The sequence below is a fragment of the Trematomus bernacchii genome, unplaced genomic scaffold (genome assembly GCF_902827165.1).
Source record: "Trematomus bernacchii unplaced genomic scaffold, fTreBer1.1, whole genome shotgun sequence".
Taxonomy (NCBI): domain Eukaryota; kingdom Metazoa; phylum Chordata; class Actinopteri; order Perciformes; family Nototheniidae; genus Trematomus; species Trematomus bernacchii.
In genome coordinates, this window is record NW_022987757.1 from 18,599 (window position 1) to 40,089 (window position 21,491).

Here is a 21,491-nt window from a genome sequence, read left to right on the forward strand (position 1 = left end):
AACACCCCCCACTTTCATCACTTACAGCGCCCATCGTACAGGGCAAATGAAAAGTGTAACCAGGGTGTTACATTTACTTAATTATGAATGTTGTTACATCAATGCCGAAAATTAGGATGAGCCCAAACAGTCAACAATGTTTTTTTCCCTCCCAGAGCTGCCAGCGCAGCGCCCCCCCCAGATCTGGCACCCTAGGCGACCGCCTATGTCGCCTATGCCAAAAACCAGCCCTGACTTAACCTAACAACTTATTTAATTTGTTATCACAATTACTAATGTCATGTTTTTTTTTATTGTTGAAGAGAATGTCTTTTTTTTCTGGCATTCTTCCAGGATTAACAAAAATAAGAATAACATTGAGAAAAATCTTTGAAGTAAATGGCTGTTGTTAAACGCTTCCCACATTTACTTCAATCGTACAGTAGAAAAGATAAAAGTATCCAAGGAATACACAATAGAATATATAAAGAATAAATGAAAAATCTCTACCAAAGACCAATACACTACAAAAACAGAAACGTATTGACATAGGTAATACACATCAAAAAGGCTTCAAATGTATTCAGTATTGTATGAACATGTTTTAATTGGGGTGTGGACGTCACATCCTCTAGGGGGGTCCGGGGGTATGCCCCCCCCCCCCCGGGAAGAAATGTTTGAAAATGTAAAGTAAAATGCTTCAATCTGGTGCACTTTAAGCACATATTACTAGAGACTAGATCTAGGGGGTACAACTCTAAACACCCATATGAAAAAGACCGGTTTACATTTTAATAACCAAATATGTGAACATAACCAATAACATACCATAGCCAATAACAAATAAATGTAACTTATTTAATTTTTGTTGTTCATTCATATCTTATTTTACCTAGTTAACATTTATTTATGCATATTTTTGTATCTCTCAAGTTTTAAACGATATTTTTGGTTTACTGTCCTATAGTATACATTGAAATGATTTCAAAGCTGTTTATCCCAATAATTATAAAGGAGTGCCTTGGAAATATTTGTTTACATAAATTGCATTTATCTCTCTTGCTCGCTCCCACACCCACTTTGGCTGTGAGCTGCGGACGCCTGATAAGCCAACACCCCCCACTTTCATCACTTACAGCGCCCATCGTACAGGGCAAATGAAAAGTGTAACCAGGGTGAAAAGGGTGTTACCTTTACTTAATTATGAATGTTGTTACATCAAGGCTGAAAATTAGGATGAGCGCAAACAGTCAAAAATAACACAGAATTTGGTGATGATTAAATAGTTTACAGTGAGATTTACTCCCATACTTTTGGCCATACTCAAGCAGCCCTACAAATGAATTGAGATTTAGCAAGTGTGCAGAGCAGTGTTGATTTAAAAAATCAATTTGAAGGTTGGATATTTGTAAACCTTTTTTTGTGTATATATATTAATAATTTAAGATGTAAATGAATTCCAGTTTATTTGTAGTACTTTCTATTTTTATTGTGACATTTGGTGGCATCAATGTGTGCATTTGATACAGATAATGGAGCAGTTGCTTTAGGGCCACAGTGTAGGCCTATATCCCTTAAGGTCAAATAATGAGATCCTCGACCTCCGCCCTCCTCTCGCACCTCCACACAGAGCCCCCCCACATACTGTAGGCTTTTTAGAGGACTGTTTGTGAGAGCCTGTATCTCTAATGGATCAAAAATACATAGAAGGTTTATGAATAATGCTTTGCTTTATTGTTAAAAGACAAGCTCACAGCACAACCTGATGAAGGGCCACAAACAAGATTTAATGTGGCCCATGCCAAAACCAGGGTCAAGATTGAAATGACCTTTGGTCTACTGAAGGCCCGATTCACCTGCCTGCGAGGGCTCAGAGTGGCCCCCTGAAAGAGCTTGCCCTATCATAACCGCATGTGTTGTGCCTCATAACATCGCCACAATGAGGAAGGAGAAGGCCCCTCCTGCAAACCCCCAACCTCCTGATGTGGTAGACCCCATCACCCAGACTACCCTACTGGCGGGCCTTTCAGGGAGGCAATCTCTGTTTTATTTTCTTCAAAAACACCACATACACAGAGAGAGAGGCCTTGTATGATTTTTGTTAGAGTCTTTATTTATTTTTTATTTATTCACCCATTCCTTAAGGAAAAAGAGATAAAAACATGATTTTAGTTTACTTTTTCTGTAAAGAAAAAGGGATTTCTCTTTTAGGTATCCTAAAATATTTAATTGTATTTGAATTACTGAATGTTACTAAATTAAGTCTAAGTCTTTCTTTCTCCAATTTTTCAACCTCCAGTTTGGCTTTTTTAATTAAAATATTTTTGTGTTCGATTTCAAGCCCCTTTATTTCGATGTCTAGCTCGAGTGTCCTTTTGTACAGGGAAACCTTTAGGCGAAAACTAGCAACAACAACAACAACAACACTGCTTCCAACAACACAACATGTAAGTGTGAATGACATTAGAAATGATTAGGAACAACATTAAATACCATTTTTTATTGTGGGTCCCTTATAACATGTTGAACACAGTGGAAATAAACATAACTTAACATCAGGGATCTTATTAATTAAACTCCTTCTGAATTAAACCGTCAAAGTAGATGACTTTTTAACATTATACTCAAAGGGCCAGTAAATATCACCCCGAGGCCGGATTTGGCCCGCGGGCCGCCAATTGAATAGCCCTGCAGCCTAGCCTTACTGTTCCTTCTAAAAATAAAAATAAAACAAGTTACTTCCCAGCAGAGTTAAATTGATTAGTAAATTATTAATAAGACTAATAAAGAGCAGTTTGATCTGCAATTTGAAAAGGAACAACAATGCATTTACTGATTATTTTTTTAACGGACAAAAGCATCACAAATGATAAACAACAGCCTTCAATCTCACAGGTTTTTGGCAACCATGCAGGACAGTACAGCATGAATCATCCACAGCAGAAAGCTATCACCGATGCAATACTGTCCGACTTAGTTAGTGTGAATGCTGTGCAACAATGATAACCTCATTTTGTTTTTCTACACCTTGCATTCCCAAAAACCACACACCCCTTCAAAATAAAAGACCTATAGATTTAATGCTTGAACTTATACTACTACGTACATCTGATATTTAACTAACTCCTTCAGCCTACTTTCAGCTACAGAAACCATTCAACTATTAAATTATTCAGCTATTTCAGGACATTGAGGCTTTACAATTTGTTGTTTATACCTTTTGTAAACCTTTTCATAAATATTAAGCTTCTTCATAATTGTTCCTACTCTTCCAGTTTAACATTTCACTTTCAAGTTTTCAACAAAGTCATTGCAATGCATTTGAGCTGTAACAAATTCGTTCAAATCATTTCACTTTTCTGCATTTCTCCGCTAAGTTCAGCAACACATTTACTTGGTTTGTGTAGCTACAAGCAGCTACAGAGACCATTCAACTCATAAAATATTCAGCTTTTTCAGCTAAATTCAGCAACAAATGTACACAGTTTACAGCATTTGCACACATTTTCAGCAGGAAATGCATTTTCTAGTTTTCTATAGTGAGTTGGTGATTTGATAAACTAAGAGTGAGGTACAGTTTTGCATGGCAAATTTTCCATCCAAATGAAGCAACATTTCTAAATCATTTTCAGACAAATTTGACTACACATGTTAGTGTTGTTAGCTTAGATGATCTTATTGTCTTTCATTTTTGTAAAGCACTTTGAATTGCCTTGTGTTGAAAGGTGCCATATAAATAAACTTGCCTTGCCTTGCTCGCTCATAAACAATGAAAAAATGAAATGTATTTGCTCCTTTTATGTTATTGTGTGTACTTACTAATACAAAATTACAGATACAACCTAAAGCAACAGTCAGGTAGTTCCCACACAGCTTTTATAATGCACTGCTGACTGCTGGAATGCAGTGGTTTTACTTTAATGTATTTGTTTCCTCCATTGTGTTTACCTGCCCAGGTGGGGCCGACCAGTCAGACGAGAGCTAGATAATAGCTGTACTTTTTTTTAATGAGCCACATGCCATGATGCACCAACATACTTTTATTATTGATACTGACATTAAGAAGTTTAATCAACTCATTACAGTGTGAGAGAGAGAGAGAGAGAGAGAGAGAGAGAGAGAGAGAGAGAGAGAGAGAGAGAGAGAGAGAGAGAGAGAGAGAGAGAGAGAGAGAGAGAGAGAGAGAGAGAGAGAGATAGTTCAGACAAAGTTACATGAGTGATAGTGAAAGTTTTTAACTTTCATTTAACAATAAATAGAGTGGAACTTTACATGCAAGTTTTCAAAGTAACTTCCTGAAATGTAATTGTCTGCGATTGTTCTATGGAGTCCCCAAAGGCCCAAAGGTGTGAACATAATAGAAAAAACAATTAGCTTACAAAATGTGACACGGCATTATTGATTAAGTTACACATTATTATATAAAATAGTTACATCTTGGCTTATCTCAACCAGCAACACCATTAAAATACTGCTTCACATAAATGCATCAGAAATAATCACCAAAATGTTGTAAATAATAATATACAAATCTGTAGCCATTTGTCTACAAATATGTGGCAGTTTGGTACTTTGAGTTCATATTGCGAATACTAAATTAGTGCTTTCACTTTGCTGTTTAGTAACTTTAACTTAGGTAAAACATCTGAATACTTCTTCCAGCTCTGTATCACAGTAGATTCAAGGTGCTCCCAAGTGACACATTTCCATTAGAGGAGAAATTGAATATCAAACTCAATAGTTTTGATTCAATGCATACTTAACCACATATCAACATTTCATCCATACATTTTTTTTCCTTGTCAGTTGTTATTCAAGCTCTCAAACAAGTCCAAAGTGTCTATTATGTTAGTAGTAAATGATCGATTTAGCATAATAAAATAAAATAGTTGTTGAACAGCTTTTGGAAACATCTGAATACTTCTACTATCACAGTAGTGTGGATTCAAGGCGCTGCTAGATGACCAATAGAGGAGAATTTCACGTCAAACTCAATTGTTTTTAATAAACGCATATAAAGGTAATAATGATATTAATATTGGGATTTGCCCTTAGAGTTTTGCGATAATGTTTAAATAGTCAAATTGAGCATTTATTAAAACTAACAATGGACTACATCTGTAACAATGTCAGAAAACACTTATTACCAGTTGTGATAGCTTTCTCCAATTGTTAATATAATGTATTTTTGTATGTTACATTGATGTTAAACCGTTCATACACTTAATTTTTGTTCCTTTTTTACACTGGTACTTTTGGTCAACTACACAAAAAGGCCACAAGAGGACACTGTTGCTCAATTCTTTAGAGGTCTGTTTGATTTAGTGATCAAATACAAATGATGAGTCTACAATTAAAGGTGGGGTAGGTAAGTTTGAGAAATCGGCTCGAGATACACTTTTTGTTATATTCCATGGAATGCTCTTAACATCCCGATAGCAATGAATATCTTAAGTGCTTTGACAAAAAATCCATAAAAAAATGTTCATCTGTGGAAGCCGTAATACTGTAAAAAGTACGACCAATCATTTTAGCCGGCCCGGCTAAAATAACTGGATGGCCTACCTGCCTGTCAGCCTTCCATCTGTGCACAAACTTATCTTGTGCCCTCATTGGTCATGTGCGCGTTCGTGTGTGTTGGAGGAGGGGCTCTATAAGGAAGTGGCAGATTTTCTCCGGTTGTGTATTTTCAAATTCTAGCGATCTCGAGCCGGTTTCTCAAACTTACCTACCCCACCTTTAAGTCAAAACATTTTTTTATGAACATTTTCTCAACTTTTTTCTCAAAATGTTTTGTATCCCCCAAATAGGTTAAACATAATACAATCGGTACTTGCATGCTGTTGGGTTTTTTCTAAGCTGTGACAATACATTTGTCTAAAAGTTTCAGAGAAAGAAAATTCTATCTCTTGGCATCATGTGAGACATTCTCCTTCACTTATACAATGTACACAATGGGATCAAGATCAATAAAAAAAAAATCAGCTCTTAATTTGTATTATTAGCAAATATTTTCTGGTTTGGAGGTCATCGATGGAGGTTTGAATAAGCTCTCTGTGCAGATATCACTTTGTTACACTGTAGTTGTTGATAACCTCAGAAGCCTCGATAAAAAAAGGACATAAATGGTATCTTACTGGTGGCTGCTTTTCTCAGCATCATCAAGATGATATAACTGAATTTATTTTCCACTGTCTGAGTGTGAGGGGACAGGGGTTAGGACCAGGATCCAGAGCTAAAAGGACAACAGTTCAGGGTTTTAAAGGCAAAAAAAGAAATAAACGCTTCTTCAACAACAAATCGACATGCTTTCATATAAAAAAAATAAAGGATCTCATGCTCTCTTTTTACATTCTCCACTTTAGTGCCTGTCTTTACTCGTCCCCTTCCAAAAAAGCCTAGTTTGCTCTGATTGACTTGCAGAAAAAATAGCAATGGTAGTTCTCAAAAGTATATTTGAATGAGCTTGCATGTGACATCAGAAGGGGGGGCTACATCTGAGTGGCTTGTTGAATCTCATGTTTTCTGACCAAGGCAGCCCACTACAATGTTCTGGTTTGTATGATTTGTGGCTTGGTTGGCACTTTTAAAAACACTTATTATGTATAAAAGATCTCATGGTATGTCCCCTTTAAAGACATGTGAGGCAAATAGGTGACAAAACAACGAAGTGCAAACAAATCAGTGAGGATCTGACTTGGACTCATCACACAAACACCATCACCAAAACAGCTCGACAGCGGCTCTTCTTCCTCCGCAGGCTGAGGAGGTTCAACATGGACTCCAGGATACTCTGCAACTTCTACAGGTGCACCATAGAGAGTATCCTGACTGGCTGCATCACGGCCTGGTACGGCAGCTGCACCGCCCTCAATCGAAAGAGTTTACAGAGGGTGGTGAAAACTGCACAGAACATCAGGACGGAGCTGCCATTCATGGAGGATCTTTACTCCCAAGTAAGAAGAAAGCCCTCAGGATTACAAAAGACCCCAATTACCCCAGCCACAAACTGTTCTGTCTGCTGCCGTCTGGCAAGCGGTACCACAGCACCAGGACTAAAACCACCAGATTCAGGGACAGCTTCATCCCACAGGCCATAAGACTATTAAATACCTGAACTTGAAACAACATCCATAACATTCATCTGGCTGCTACTTAGAAATTATGTATCTATTATTTCATATTCCAATCACTTGTATTATAGACTCTTATTGCACTATTTCACTATTTTACTATTTTTCTTTTTGTATTTACTTGCACTATATTCTTTCTGTTTTCCTGTTTTATTGTGTTGCACTGTTGGTGGAGCCTGGGACCTAAGATTTTCATCGTCATAACTACACTCTAGCTATGAACGTATGACTAATAAAAACCTTGAAATGTATGGGTAACATATATAAGTATTAAATACAATAATGTTCCTATTTCATTTTTTGGATTTCCAGTAAACATCTTTTATAGTAATTTTAACAATTATCGTATAATTCAAAAGAAATAAAACTTTGGTCGGCTTATAAGTCTTTTAATATAAAAGTGTTGGTTTGGGTCCAGCATGACCGACTGCTGCTGTAAAACAAAACAGTAACACATACTTGCTTATCACAATCATTTATAGCCTATTTGTGAACATTAATAAATCACAGTTTTTTACTTCACTACTGTCAAAAAAAACAAACAAACAAAATAAATGCTGACCTAAGCTGTTGATCACCTTGAGTAAACGCAAACCTCAATCTGTTTTATGATTTTATTTCAACACTTCGCTTCCGGTCACTTGTTTGCTGCTTGTAGAGAACTTGACGCAATGGGGTAGCACGTGGAAGGTGGAGCCAAATATAGTGCAGCGAATGAGGCCAGAGAAGTGATGCCAAAACCCCGGATTACGTTCAGTGACGACGATGGAGGACATGCAGTGCCAGCGTTTTTAAAAACGATATTCCTGTGTGTAGATCTATTGTGATAAAGTATGAATGGAGGGATCATTGAAACCACGTGTTGAGGGAGTGAGGAGCATCGACACGCGACGGGACCCAGTGGTAAATCACAAAGTTAAATGTCACCTATTAGGAAAAATCCACTTCTTAATGTCTTTTATACATAAACATGTGTCCCCTCTGTGTCCAAGGTAACCCCCCCCCCCCCCCCCCCCCCCCCCCTTATCACCTGAATCTCCTCCTAGAGCACTATTGTGTTCTTTTTAACCAAATATCTCTCAGAGGGGCGTGGGGAGTGGCTCCTTATTTTCATCTGAAGTAACAGACAGAGAATAAGCACTTTTGAAACAGGGCTGAAACAGAGGGGATTATGGGATGCTGCAATATATGATATGTTTGGTATTTGGAGCCAAACACTTCAGAGACATGTTTTGTATATATCTGAGACCTATAATATATTGATGAAAAACAGTATAATAGGGGACCTTTAAGTACAAAGTGAAATTACTTATTATGCAGAATAGCTCTTTACAGTATAAATCATATTACAGTATATCTGCTGATAGTCTTTAATGATTCATGTTGCAGCTGGAAACTGTGCTTTATGTATTGCCAGCTGACGTAATCCATTATCATTTACTAGTTTCTTTTATATATTTTGTTTTAATTTTCTGAATCTGCAAAGTTACTAGCAACTGAAGCTGTCGAAAAATATCGAGGAGTAAAAATACAGTATTTGATTTAAAAATGTAATGAAGTATAAAGTAACATGACATTGAAATACACTGCTCATACTGCGTAACCTGGTTTGAAGGTAACATGCATAATACTCCCTTAACGTCTCTAGGCCCTTATTTTGCATAAGGGAAAACTCCAAACTAACAACAAAACAGTAGAAGTAAGGCAATCCAATAATATGGGTAGGCAATATTGACACTATTCTTTTGGTTTGTATTTTTTATAATATATGATATACATTCTATAAATTGTTTATTGATAAAATAGTTAGGATCATCTGTTTTGACACATCCAGTGAAATGAATAACACAGTAAGGTTTAAATCCAGGATTATCACCTGAATGATGGTCCGATTAAACCAGTCATAATAAAGGGAAATATCATAAAACAATACGGCAGGAAGATTAACATCGTCTCACGCTACATTTTACATATATTGTCATAGCTCAACCCTGCAATGAGCATCCTAGAAATAAATGAGGAAGCAGACTAAGTGCAATAAATGAAAAGGGCTTCAGGGAAATTGTAAATGCTAGCTTCACTTTGGTTAATAGTTGCAGCTCTAACAGAGTGAGTTATGTATCAGTAGATTTTTGGTATTAGATGGATATTGAAGTGTGTGACTGTGAGATACGCTTCTTCAAATATTCCCTTAGATGAATTACCTCAGGGTTGTGCAAAAAAAAAAGAATCTGTCCGAGTGAAACTTGTTGAAGAATTGAATAAGCAACTCTATATCTAACTGAATTCAAATCTCTGCTGAATTATTATGTTGGATCAGTAAAATGGCTCAATGACATTCAATAAACACAACATTTAATTGATTTCAAATTAAGAAGAAACACTTTTTTATTAATCTAATGTCAACAGCAACAAAGTTGAAACATTGTTGTAGGTTTTCCTCAAAAGTCCCATGATGACAAATCACAACATTTTCACACCATGACCATAAACAGAAATATACCCTAAGTTAACCACATTCATACAGATGGTTACATTGAAGGAAGCAAGCTATATTGTATACAGTACCTGAATGTTGCTTTAGGTTGTATCTGTATTTTTGTATTAGTGTCTACACACAATAACATAAAAGGAGCAAGTAAAGTTCATGTTTTCATTGTGAATGAGTGAGCATTCTGGTGCACTTTCTTAATAAAAAATAAAAGCTTTACTGCCAGGAAGATTGAGTATGAAATGAAGACAAACTAGTTCACTGATCATGCAAGAGAACCGGTGTTTCTCCTTGTATTGTTTTTAGATAAACAAAAACTAGGTGTGTCTTGTTCTTGTTCTTTCAGATGTTTAATGATTCAACATGTTTTTACACTTTCCTGTTTCGATTCTGCCTCATGTTTGTTCTCATTGATCAGGGTCAACGAACCTGTTTGATAAATGCACGTTTTGTTCAACCAGATAATATCCACATGTCTACCCTACTTTTATAATTTACGAATCATAAGTCTAATCGCCAGAAGCAAAATGCTAACGTTATGATAAACGAACTACAGCCGTGTACAGCAGGGTCGCACAACTTAAACGACATGCCAACTTGATCCATATTAAAAAATACAAATTCAACATTGTACAAGTTTAAGTGTTTGTTTTAACAGTTTGCAAGAGCGCAGGACAGGTACTTGCTTTCAAGCAGAACAGGGGCAAACAAATTTAGCGGGAGTGTTGACGTGTTCGGTGTAATGACGTACAACGTCCTCGACAACTTTTGTTGTCCTATTCAGCCACTTGTTAACAACCATCGTTTTTCAGACACGTAAACTCTTCAAAAATCACCAGTGGGGTCACTGCCAATGTATTTCAACCCTGTCTCCTAAAAATTACCATCCCACAGAACTAAACTGCATTCTCAATTACGTTTAGCCAGAAATGTATTTTCTCCCACGTTACGTTTGTTATGAACGTATCTCAAATACGTTTATTTTCTACATATCTTCTAGAAACATATTTTCTCCCACGTTACGTTTGTTATGAACGTATCTTAAATACGTTTATTTTCTACATATCTTTCCATTTATTGTCTTGCTTATAATAATAATAGTCATTTATAAATATCATTTTAGAGCACACATTTGAAATTGACGATCGGGCTCGATATATGGTTAAATTAAAATCAGTAGGCGAGGCTGTAATTTCACCAGCTGTTACTCTCATGAGCGAGGCAGAAAATAATAGTTTTAACATGCCAAAAAGCTACTGTGTCGTTTATTGCACCTCAAACATTAAAACAAATCCAGAGTTACGTGTTTCTGTAAGAAAGGACAGTAACAGAAGAGCTCTGTGGCTTCAGGCTTGATCGCCGTTCAAATGACAGCGTTGGTTTCCCCAAAAATGGGTGGGGCTGTAAAGTGACGTAGATTTTACTCTCATCTATTATTCAAAACCATTCTATTTATTCTAACGTAAATTACATGCCAGTGTTTTATTTTTTTATTTAGCGATTTGTTTTTGCACTGGGAATGTTTTCATGTGGAACCGGAAGTACGTCACTTCACTTTGTCTTCTTCGTCCCTTTTACGTTCCAGACAATGCATGGCTCAGCGTAACAGACTGAACAGCGACCCCCAGGTGTGTCTACATTGGAATTACATCTTCATTACTGAAGGAAACATACTTTACCTAGTGTTTGTTAACTGGGTTTTTAATGCAGTTGGCTTTTCTTAATGGTTACAATATTGCTATGAGTTACAGTATATATCTGAAGCAAATTATGTTTCTCAAGATGTGTAGTCAATTCCACCCTTCAATGTAGCATAAATGTGAACTCTCATTACAGGAACAATACCGGAAACAGATGTAGGAAAGATCCTCAGCTCGCTGATTGGATGTTTTAGCCGCAATGCACGTTGGGAGATGGTGTTTATGCGAGGTGAAATCCGAAAACATTTAAAAATGAAATAATACTTTATTCTGAGTGTTCTTGCTTTTCTCTTTGGAAGTCATCACATAACGGCAATGTAATAGACGGTTCGGCTGCATTAAATATTACACATCTGCCGTAGTTCTGTATTTACAGAGCCCTGATGAGAAGACTTCTAGACAAACAGGAAGAAGTGCCGCCGAAACTGAATACGTGACGTGGATCATAAATATATCAACAATTACACAATATCTTACATTTATTTTCACAAAATACGTCTCCTTGCAGTATCAATAGTAATTCGGCTGACTTTTATATTTGATCCAATTGGTAGATAGGTTATATTTACACCATAACGGTGCACAGCTGATAGAAAAGGACTTTTCTTTTTCTTTGAATATAAGAATGTAAATACTGAGTTGAGAGAATAGTCAGGGGATTTGGGTGATGGGAGACACATCTATGGAATCACAATTTCAATAGCTTACCATTAAATCACGGATATACCTTTCTGTCTGTGATGTTTTACAAATCAGATATTAATGTGTAGAAGTAAAACATGAGAAATAGTATAGCAATATCCTGTAAAATTATGTAAAAACATGAATAAAACTACACATCTTCAGAAGTTATACATACATAAGTGTCCTACACTAATAATACAAAGTTATTATTAGTATGCTGTGTGTACCTTGTGTGCACCGCCTAGTGGTTAAAGCACGTTATTGAATTATTTTTGTTGAATAATGTTATTTTTGTTGAATAATGTTATTTGATGAGAAAAATATTAAGAGTACATACTTTCATAGGGTGAAAGTAGAAGGTCAATGATAGAAATATAGAATATAAAAAATCAAGAAGATACTGTAAGTGATCTCTACAATAAAACAGTTTAGTGCCGGATGTATAAAGATATTAATATGAGGATGTGCAAAACAGACATACTAATTAACCTTTATTAACACATTAAAGAATGCTTTAGGTTAAGGTCTTCTTTTAAATAAGAAAACAGCTTTGGGGGTATTTACAGATAAATATTAAGCCTGACAAAGTACTTAACGTCTAATATATTGCTTTCCTGCAATGTTAACTATGTTGAAGCACTTTTTTATTTTTTTATTTAATACATTAATGTAGCCTTTGTTTCTGCTAAAAGAGGTGTCGACCAGCTAGGGCAACAAGAAAATCGGCGAAATCAAGTGTGGCGATTAAAAAATAAATTAAAAACATCTAATTTTGACAATAAAAACTGACCAATAGACGCGGTAGACCATTTGCTTGGCACTTCCGGGTATTTCTCCACTGGTTGGGCCATGTTAACAATACCGTGTAACTGTCACGTTTGAAGGGACGAAACCGTGACATATTCACGTCTCCCAGCATGGTAGATCGTCACATGTTCACGTCTTTCCCGTGATACCGGGTTGAATATGGCACGGCAAGATTGATAAAGCTACATATTAGTCTATAAAATAGTTACATCTTTACTTATCTCTACCAGCAACACCAATAAAATACTGCTTCACATAAATGTATCGCAAATAATCATTATTTAAATTTTTTTTCTTTGGATGGAATTAATACCTATGGTGATAATTCAATGTAATACACAATTTTTATAGTCTGGTACCTGAAAAAGGTCAAATGGCACTGATGGAACCAGATTTACCCAAATGTGCCGAAAGCTTATTCCGCCTGGAACCTTTTTTTGCTAAACCTCTCTAAAAAGGTCAAATTTAACTTGTTTTGCCTCAATCTTGATACAGGGTACTTATTATATGTTATAGTTTGGATTCCTAAAGCTTTTAGTCTACCATCCCATAATTCAAGGGTGGTTTTCACTATAAGTAATGTTTTTTCTTTAGACGGAGGTAAGAATTTACCTTTTTTTGCTATGTTCCATCTGAATTTACTCTAACTGAGAAAAATCTATATTGATTCTGACACTTCTACATCCAACTTACAGATGTAACCTTGCTTTGATAAAAGAAATTATTCATATAACCCTTTTAGAAGTGAAGTTGTAGTCATTTGTTTTGGGCATGTCATTTTCGAGCCTGAAACCTAAAAAACAGGCTCGGGGCTTAACAGGTTAAAGCCTGCATTAGAGGAAGGAGACAGAGAGAAAGAACAGACAGGTACACACAGCAGAGAGGAGACACCCAGTGTTGCATGATCATGTTGACATTTTATTTAAACCTTTTCAGTTTCCTCCCTCTTTTGCTTTCTTTCGTACCTTTTTTCATAGCAGTTACATGCTTCCTGAGACGATAGCGTTTCTTTTCATCCAGCAGGTCTAACCCTACAACTTTCTGAAGAGTGCACACTGTATGAAGAAACTTGTTAGTGTCAGGGAAAAAGTCTCTCACTTCCACTGCCTTGCCAAAAGATTCATCTAAAAAGGCACTAATCTCTTCCAAAGAATATATCTCTGCGTTCTGAGAGAGACTATCTGCAACTGAAACACAGTCAGAATCCCCCTCACCGTCTGTGTCCATCTCTGTCACCTCATTACTGTCTGCAGCCTGTTGAAGCTCTTTTTGCCACCCAGAGCCACAGACGGCAGCTCCTGCTGTGTGCCAACAGCCTCCACCTGTCCCACAGCCCCGGTCTTCACCTGTCCTGCTACATCATCTCCCACCCGTTTAACTGTTTCCACATGTTTTCCTCTCACACTCACCACACTCTCTACAGTCCCCGTTTCATCTCTCACGATATTCATCCCTACTTCATCCGCAGCCGGACTCGGCGGCCCCGGGCCCGACTGTCCCGGGCCCAGCTGCCCCGGGCTCAGCCGCACCCGGCGGAGCGGCGTGCCGTCTCTGTGGACATGCAACACGTTTATGACCCGACTCCCCGCACTCAAAACACTTTACGTTCCCTGAGCTCGCATAAACCATATAAAAACCCTCTTCGTGCCTCACCCGGAAGGACACATCTAGTGTCTGAGTGGGACAATTCAGAAACATGAAAACCTGTCTCCGCAGAGATTGGACATGTTTTAACTTTTCATCCTTACACCCCAGAGCAGGGCTATTCAATTGGCGGCCCGCGGGCCAAATCCGGCCCCGGGGTGATATTTACTGGCCCTTTGAGTATAATGTTAAAAAGTCATACATTTTTTTTTTTTGTGCCATAGTGCCTTTATTCCAGAGAGGGTGTTACAGAGGGGTAGACAATGCCTAAAACTTCGACGGGCTCGGGTTTCGAACCCACCTACTATACTGTAGTGACAACTCCTGTCATTGATTGCATCTCTGCGTGAATGATTAGATCATTTCACCTAAATGAAATCAAATGAAACATGTAGGCCTACTGAGTTCTGAACTTGCCATTTAGATCTATAAAGGCCTTGGGGCTATGTTGTTTGATTGAATTAAACACAATATATGCACTCCACTATGCTGTTGTAGTATTTACTGTATCTGAAGCTCTTAAATATGATTGCTCATATTTCAAGCCATCTTTTTCCCGGCCCCTTGCTTTGGATCATTTTCATCAACCGGCCCCCATTCCAAACTAATTGAATAGCCCTGCCCCAGAGCAACACTGCGGAGATTACTGGCAAACTTACCGAAACGCTTCAGCTCCCGTTCCAGCGCCTCATTCGGGATGAACGGAGGAACGCCAGACACAGTGATCCGCGTGGACGGTGTCGCCAGCGGTGAAACTTGAATATATTCCTCGTTTAGCATTAATCCGCTCTCGATAAATTCCGTCACATATTTCTGGTCTTTCAAAAAGACCACGACCGCTTTGTTCATGCGGGAAGCATAGGAAATGTTTACATGACCGACCTGATCCCCCACAGCCAGCAGCACCTGCTCCACTGTGCTTGCGGCCTGAGCCACCAACCGCACTCCGTGTCTCAGAGACACCGGCGGCGCCCCGAAGGACGCCATCCCCGCCGCGAGACATGGAAAAACACTAACGAAAAAGTATTAACCGTACTCGCAAAGAGTACAAATATCCCAACGAAAGATCATACAGTTAAAGAAACGATTGAAACAGAAACAACCGAAATAAAAGTGAAAATCCCTCTTCCCTCTTCAAACACACCTCCACCACAGAAGAAGAAGAAGAAGAAGAAGAAGATTTTTTTGATTTTTAAAACAAATTTTATTTACATTTGTTTTAAACATACACCAGGACAAACCTAATACATTACACAATCAAATACATAAATAACCAGATTTTCATGACTACCAAACAAACATCATCTGGAAAGCATTTTACCCATTTAAAAAGCATCCTCTTTTAAACCCTTTAAAAACAAAGACTACACCTATCCTTTAAAACTTCAATATTAGAGAGTCATTCTCCCCCAGTGAGCACAGAACCTGCCCAACAGCCCACACATCCAGAAACCCCTGCAGACGATTGATCAGCGTATAGTACGCATGCTCCACCCTCAGACGCGCTGCCACCAGCCCCCTCAGACAGAGCACTGCATCCGTCCATCCCACTCCAGCAAGTTGGTTCTTCCTACTTTTCCAGATTGCTAATTTTGCATTAGCAAACAAGAAATGTATCAGTAGTAGGGTTTCCTTCTTTTTCAGGATGTATTTGGGGCCATGGACAAAAAGTGGTATGGAGAAAACCTCCCCGAACCCTTCCACCCACTCCTGTAACATTTTTTTAAGACCAGCTAATCGGGGACAGGATACCACTAAATGCTCCAATGTTTCTGCCATAAAACAGAACAGACAGCCCCCCCTTGTGCCCGGGTCAAAATGAGCTCTATATTTATTAGTGGCTATTGCACCATGTACAATTCTCCATTGGATGTCAGCCATCCGTTTCTCAACCGGAGATTTATACAGGATCCGCCAGCTGCCCTGAGGGGAAAAGCCCAAGCCAAACACATCCATCCACTTTGACTCTCTGACGCCTGCGAGCGAGCTGAGGTTTAGCACCTTTACGCATCTAAGGTAAAACTTCTTCCCATTGCAGGAGCTGAACTTTCCAGGTGTTAGAGTCCCCAGTGATAGCAGGAGACCATCCTCCTCTCTCCATTCCCCCACCGCAGGACCCACACTCAAGGCAGGAAAAACATAATCATGTCCCTTTCTCCACTGGTCAGCCAGATCTGCATCCAGAGCAAAAGTCCGGTGGGATGGCGACAGCGACTGCCACACCTCATCTACCAAGTTCTCCAGAACTCGGGTTGATCGAATGCCCGTCACCTCAGCCAGTTTTTCTGTGGAGACCCCCGTCAAATGGCCAAGTTTTACCACTCCCGCTTCAATGAACGCATTTTTTAGGGTGGCTGAAGAGAAAAGGGTTCCAGAAAGAAAACCAGTGTCAAACAGTGGCTCCTCAAACAGCCACATCCCAGGCTGGGGGTCGGGTGGTCTGGTAAAACTCAGAATCTTCCAGGCATTGATGACTGAGCAGTAAAAAGGTGTAAGTCCAGTTATCTTGTACGCAGGGGCCTTCAGCAGAAACAGGTGTTTATCAAAACCAAAGCCCCCTGCCCTCCAGAGCAACAGCCGGGCCATAGCCAGCCAGCAGGGAGAGGCACCATACAGCAGCCGCTGAGCTGCCTGCAGTCTAAAAGCAGCAGTCCTTGCAGTAATGTCCACGAGGCCCTGCCCCCCCTCCGCCACAGGCAGGTACAGGACCGATGCTGGCACCCAGTGATGACCCCGACCAGAAGAAATCCACGAGGAGCCGCTGCAGTTGTTTCATGAGGCCCGGCGGTGGGGTTAACACCTGGAGTCTGTGCCACAGAGACGAGGCAACCAGATTGTTGGCTACAAGAACTCTTCCCCTGTAGGACAGCTGGGGTAGCAGCCATCTCCATTTGGCTAATTTTGCTTGCACCTTTCCCAGCAATCCCTCCCAGTTCTGTGCCACCATGTCCTCAGACCCCAAACTCCCAGGACCTTTAAACCCTTGTTTCCCCAGCTGAGGTTACCAGGAAGACTGGGCCTATTTCCTACACTCCACTTACCTACCAAAACTGCCTCACTCTTCTCCCAATTAACTTTGGCTGAAGCAGCCTTCCTATACAAAGCTAAACTGTCCTGTAGCTCCTGGATATCTCGCTGACCCTGGACAAAAACACTGACATCATCAGCATAAGCTGATACAACCACCGGGGGGGCCTGAGCTGACTCTGGCAGACACAGGCCCGTCAACCTGTTTCTAAGTCTGCACAAAAGGGGCTCGATGGCAATACTGTATAATGGCGCGTTTCCACTACAGCGCGGAGCACGGTTTAAGAGGGCTGTGACGTCAGCGGCCCGTCTTTGGTTGCGTTTCCACTTGGCCTAGTACCGGCCGGCGGGTCCTAATTCACAGTTTTTCTGGCCTCATAAAATCGCGGGTCTAGGGCCAGAAACAACGAGGCTGAGTCGGGCTGAGTATGCTAAACTAGAGAGAGCATCGCTGGCAAGGGGGCTACAACTACAACAAGATGGACATATTTGACCGTGATTTAATTGTAATACACGTTTCAAAATGATGCCGAAGTAACAACCTACTGATACCGGTTAGTAAAAACCATGAATTAATGCTTTGTCAAGTCTGCAGACAGACGGCAGGCGAAAAACCTTTTAAAATGCGTGTGTTCTAAATGGAGATTGGCTAAGCTAACGCAGTATATGCTCCGACCGTCCACACTCACAACAACGGCCTATACAGACATAAATAAAGCAGCGACTGTATTCACCATGACACAGGCAGTCTGTGGTTTGTACTTGTTTAACTTTTGTCTAGTTTCTGAACATATATGAGGAGCTGTGAGCTCTGAGTGCTAACAGCTAACGGCTGTGTTGTTTTTCTGGGGTTCGCTGAAGATCACGTCACGGCTCCGCCTACACTGCGTTACTATAGATACTACCCCAGTTCCTAAACTGTAATGGAAATGCGCCATAAAGTGAGCCAGTCCTAACGAGGCCCAGCCATACCGAGCGGGGCCGAGCGAGGCCGTGTAGTGGAAACGCGCCATAATAGGCCTGAGATAGGGCAGCCCTGCCTGATCCCCCTTTTAACTGGTACAGGTCTGCTCAGCCCTCCCCCCACCTTCACAACACAACATGCATCACTGTAAAAACACTTCACCCAGGACAAAAAATGCTCCCCAACACCAAAAGCCTGCAATGTGGCAGCCAGAAAAGTGTGATCCACACGATCAAACGCCTTCTCCTGGTCAATAGAAATAATACCAACATTTATATTATACAGTTTGCAAACATCAAAAGTGTCTCTCATCAAAAACAAATTGTCCACGATTGATCTGCCAGGGATGCAATATGTCTGATCAGTACCAATAAGAAGTTCGATAAAACACTTCAGTCTGTTAGCTAAAACCTTTGACAGTATCTTATAGTCCGTACATAAGAGAGCCACAGGTCTCCAATTCTTCAGCAAGGTTAAATCTCCTTTCTTAGGCAACAGTGAAATCACTGCACGCCTACAGGAAGCTGGAAGAGTCCCTTTCCCAAAGGACTCCATCAATACGTCTAGCAAGTCATTTCCTAAAATACTCCAGAAATGTTTTAAAAAGTCTGCATTTAAACCGTCTATGCCCGGAGCCTTGCCGGAGGCCATCTGTGTCACCGCAGAGGTCAGTTCCTCCAGCGTAATGTCAGAGCCCAGGGTGTCACTTTCGGCTGGAGTCAGCTGTGGAAGACCCTGAAGAAGTTCATCAACAGCTTCTACGTCACAACCTTCGGCTTTGAACAGGTCTGTGTAGAAGGACACTGCATGCCTCCTTATCTCAGCAGGTTCAGAGGTTACCTGTCCATCGGGGAGACGCAGACATACCATCTGCTTCCTTTGGCCCACAGACCTCTCCAGGTTGAAAAAAAAGGTGGTTGGTGCATCAATGTCTCTCATGGAAGTAAAACGGGCCCTGATCAGAGCTCCCTTGGCTTTCTCCTGACGAAAACAGTTAAGCTGTTGTTGTTTTAGGAGGGACTGTTCTAGATTTCGAGCAGACACACTCTCTAACTCTCTGATCTCCCTCTCTAACTGCTCTATAGCTCTCCTAATGTTGGCAGTGGAGTAGGCTGTATACTGTTGGCAGAACACTCTAATCTGAGCCTTTCCTACCTCCCACCACTGACTCAGGGAGGGAAAAGACTCTTTCTTTGATTTCCAGTTGATCAAAAAAAAATTTAAATTCTCACAGAAAATCAGATCTTGTAAAATGTTAACATTAAACTGCCAGAACAATCTAGGTTTCTCTGTGTTGGATAAAACCAAATCCAAAGAAACTAGCTGACGATCTGTAAAACCAACAGGTTGGATGTGACAGCTCACTGCACGAGTAATAAAAGAAGCAGACATGTAAAATCTGTCTAGCCTGGCTGCACTGACGCCCCCATCTAGCATTCTCATCCAGGTGTATTGTTTAACAGAGGGGTGTTTCATCCTCCACACATCCACTAAGTCAGCCTCTCTTATCACCTGTGACAGTAAAAGGGACGACTGAGGATGCGGCTCCCGTCCTATTCTGTCTAAAGTGACATTAGTGCAAACGTTCCAGACAGGTACACACAGCAGAGAGGAGACACCCAGTGTTGCATGATCATGTTGACATTTTATTTAAACCTTTTCAGTTTACTCCCTCTTTTGCTTTTTTTCGTACCTTTTTTCATAGCAGTTACATGCTTCCTGAGACGATAGCGTTTCTTTTCATCCAGCAGGTCTAACCCTACAACTTTCTGAAGAGTGCACACTGTATGAAGAAACTTGTTAGTGTCAGGGAAAAAGTCTCTCACTTCCACTGCCTTGCCAAAAGATTCATCTAAAAAGGCACTAATCTCTTCCAAAGAATATATCTCTGCGTTCTGAGAGAGACTATCTGCAACTGAAACACAGTCAGAATCCCCCTCACCGTCTGTGTCCATCTCTGTCACCTCATTACTGTCTGCAGCCTGTTGAAGCTCTTTTTGCCGCCCAGAGCCAGACGGCAGATCCTGCTGTGTGCCAACAGCCTCCACCTGTCCCACAGCCCCGGTCTTCACCTGTCCTGCTACATCATCTCCCACCCGTTTACCTGTTTCCACCTGTTTTCCTCTCACACTCACCACACTCTCTACAGTCCCCGTTTCATCTCTCACGATATTCATCCCTACTTCATCCGCAGCCCCCGGGGCCCCGGCGGGTGCAGCAGCAGCCCCCGCGGTCGACACCGGGTTCCGCGGCCGCGGACCCAGCTGCCCCAGGCTCGGCTGCCCCGGCGACCCCGGCTGCCCCGGGCTCGGCGGCCCCGGCCCCGGGCCCGGCTGCCCCAGCGGCCCCAGCTGCCCCAGCGACCCCGGGCTCGGCCTCCCCAGCGGCCCCGTGCCCGGCTGTCCCGGGCCCAGCTGCCCCGGGCTCAGCCGCACCCGGCGGAGCGGCGTGCCGTCTCTGTGGACATGCAACACGTTTATGACCCGACTCCCCGCACTCAAAACACTTTACGTTCCCTGAGCTCGCATAAACCATATAGAGTGGCGAAGTCACGCCCACCTACTTCCGGGTAATGGGACCTTATTTCGGAAAAATTATGCATTGAAGTCAATGGGGAGAGAAAACGTATCTTTCGATCCCGTTTGAATTGTGCCATGAATTACACATATGATGTTTGTCAATCTTAAAAAATAATTTCCATGTCAAAAAAGTCACAGTTTGTCGTAAAACTGTTGAAATATAAGACTATGAAAAATACGTAACTAGAAAGACTACAAATCCCAGAGTCGCGTAAGTGATGTCACAATTGTTTTCCTCCATCATTCAGATACCTAAGATCAGCGCAATATAGATATAATCTATCTATATGGCGCTGGCTAAGATAAGATAACTTTAACAAGATGCCTGTGTGCTTAGTACCAGGTTGTTCATACCAGCAATGGGTCTTGCTCGTTCTTTGCTTCCCGTCTGATGAAAGGACCAGGAGTGGCTTGATCAAGTTAGCTACCTAGCTAGTAGCTAGCACGTTAGTTAGCATTACAGCCTTGTCATTTTTATTAGCC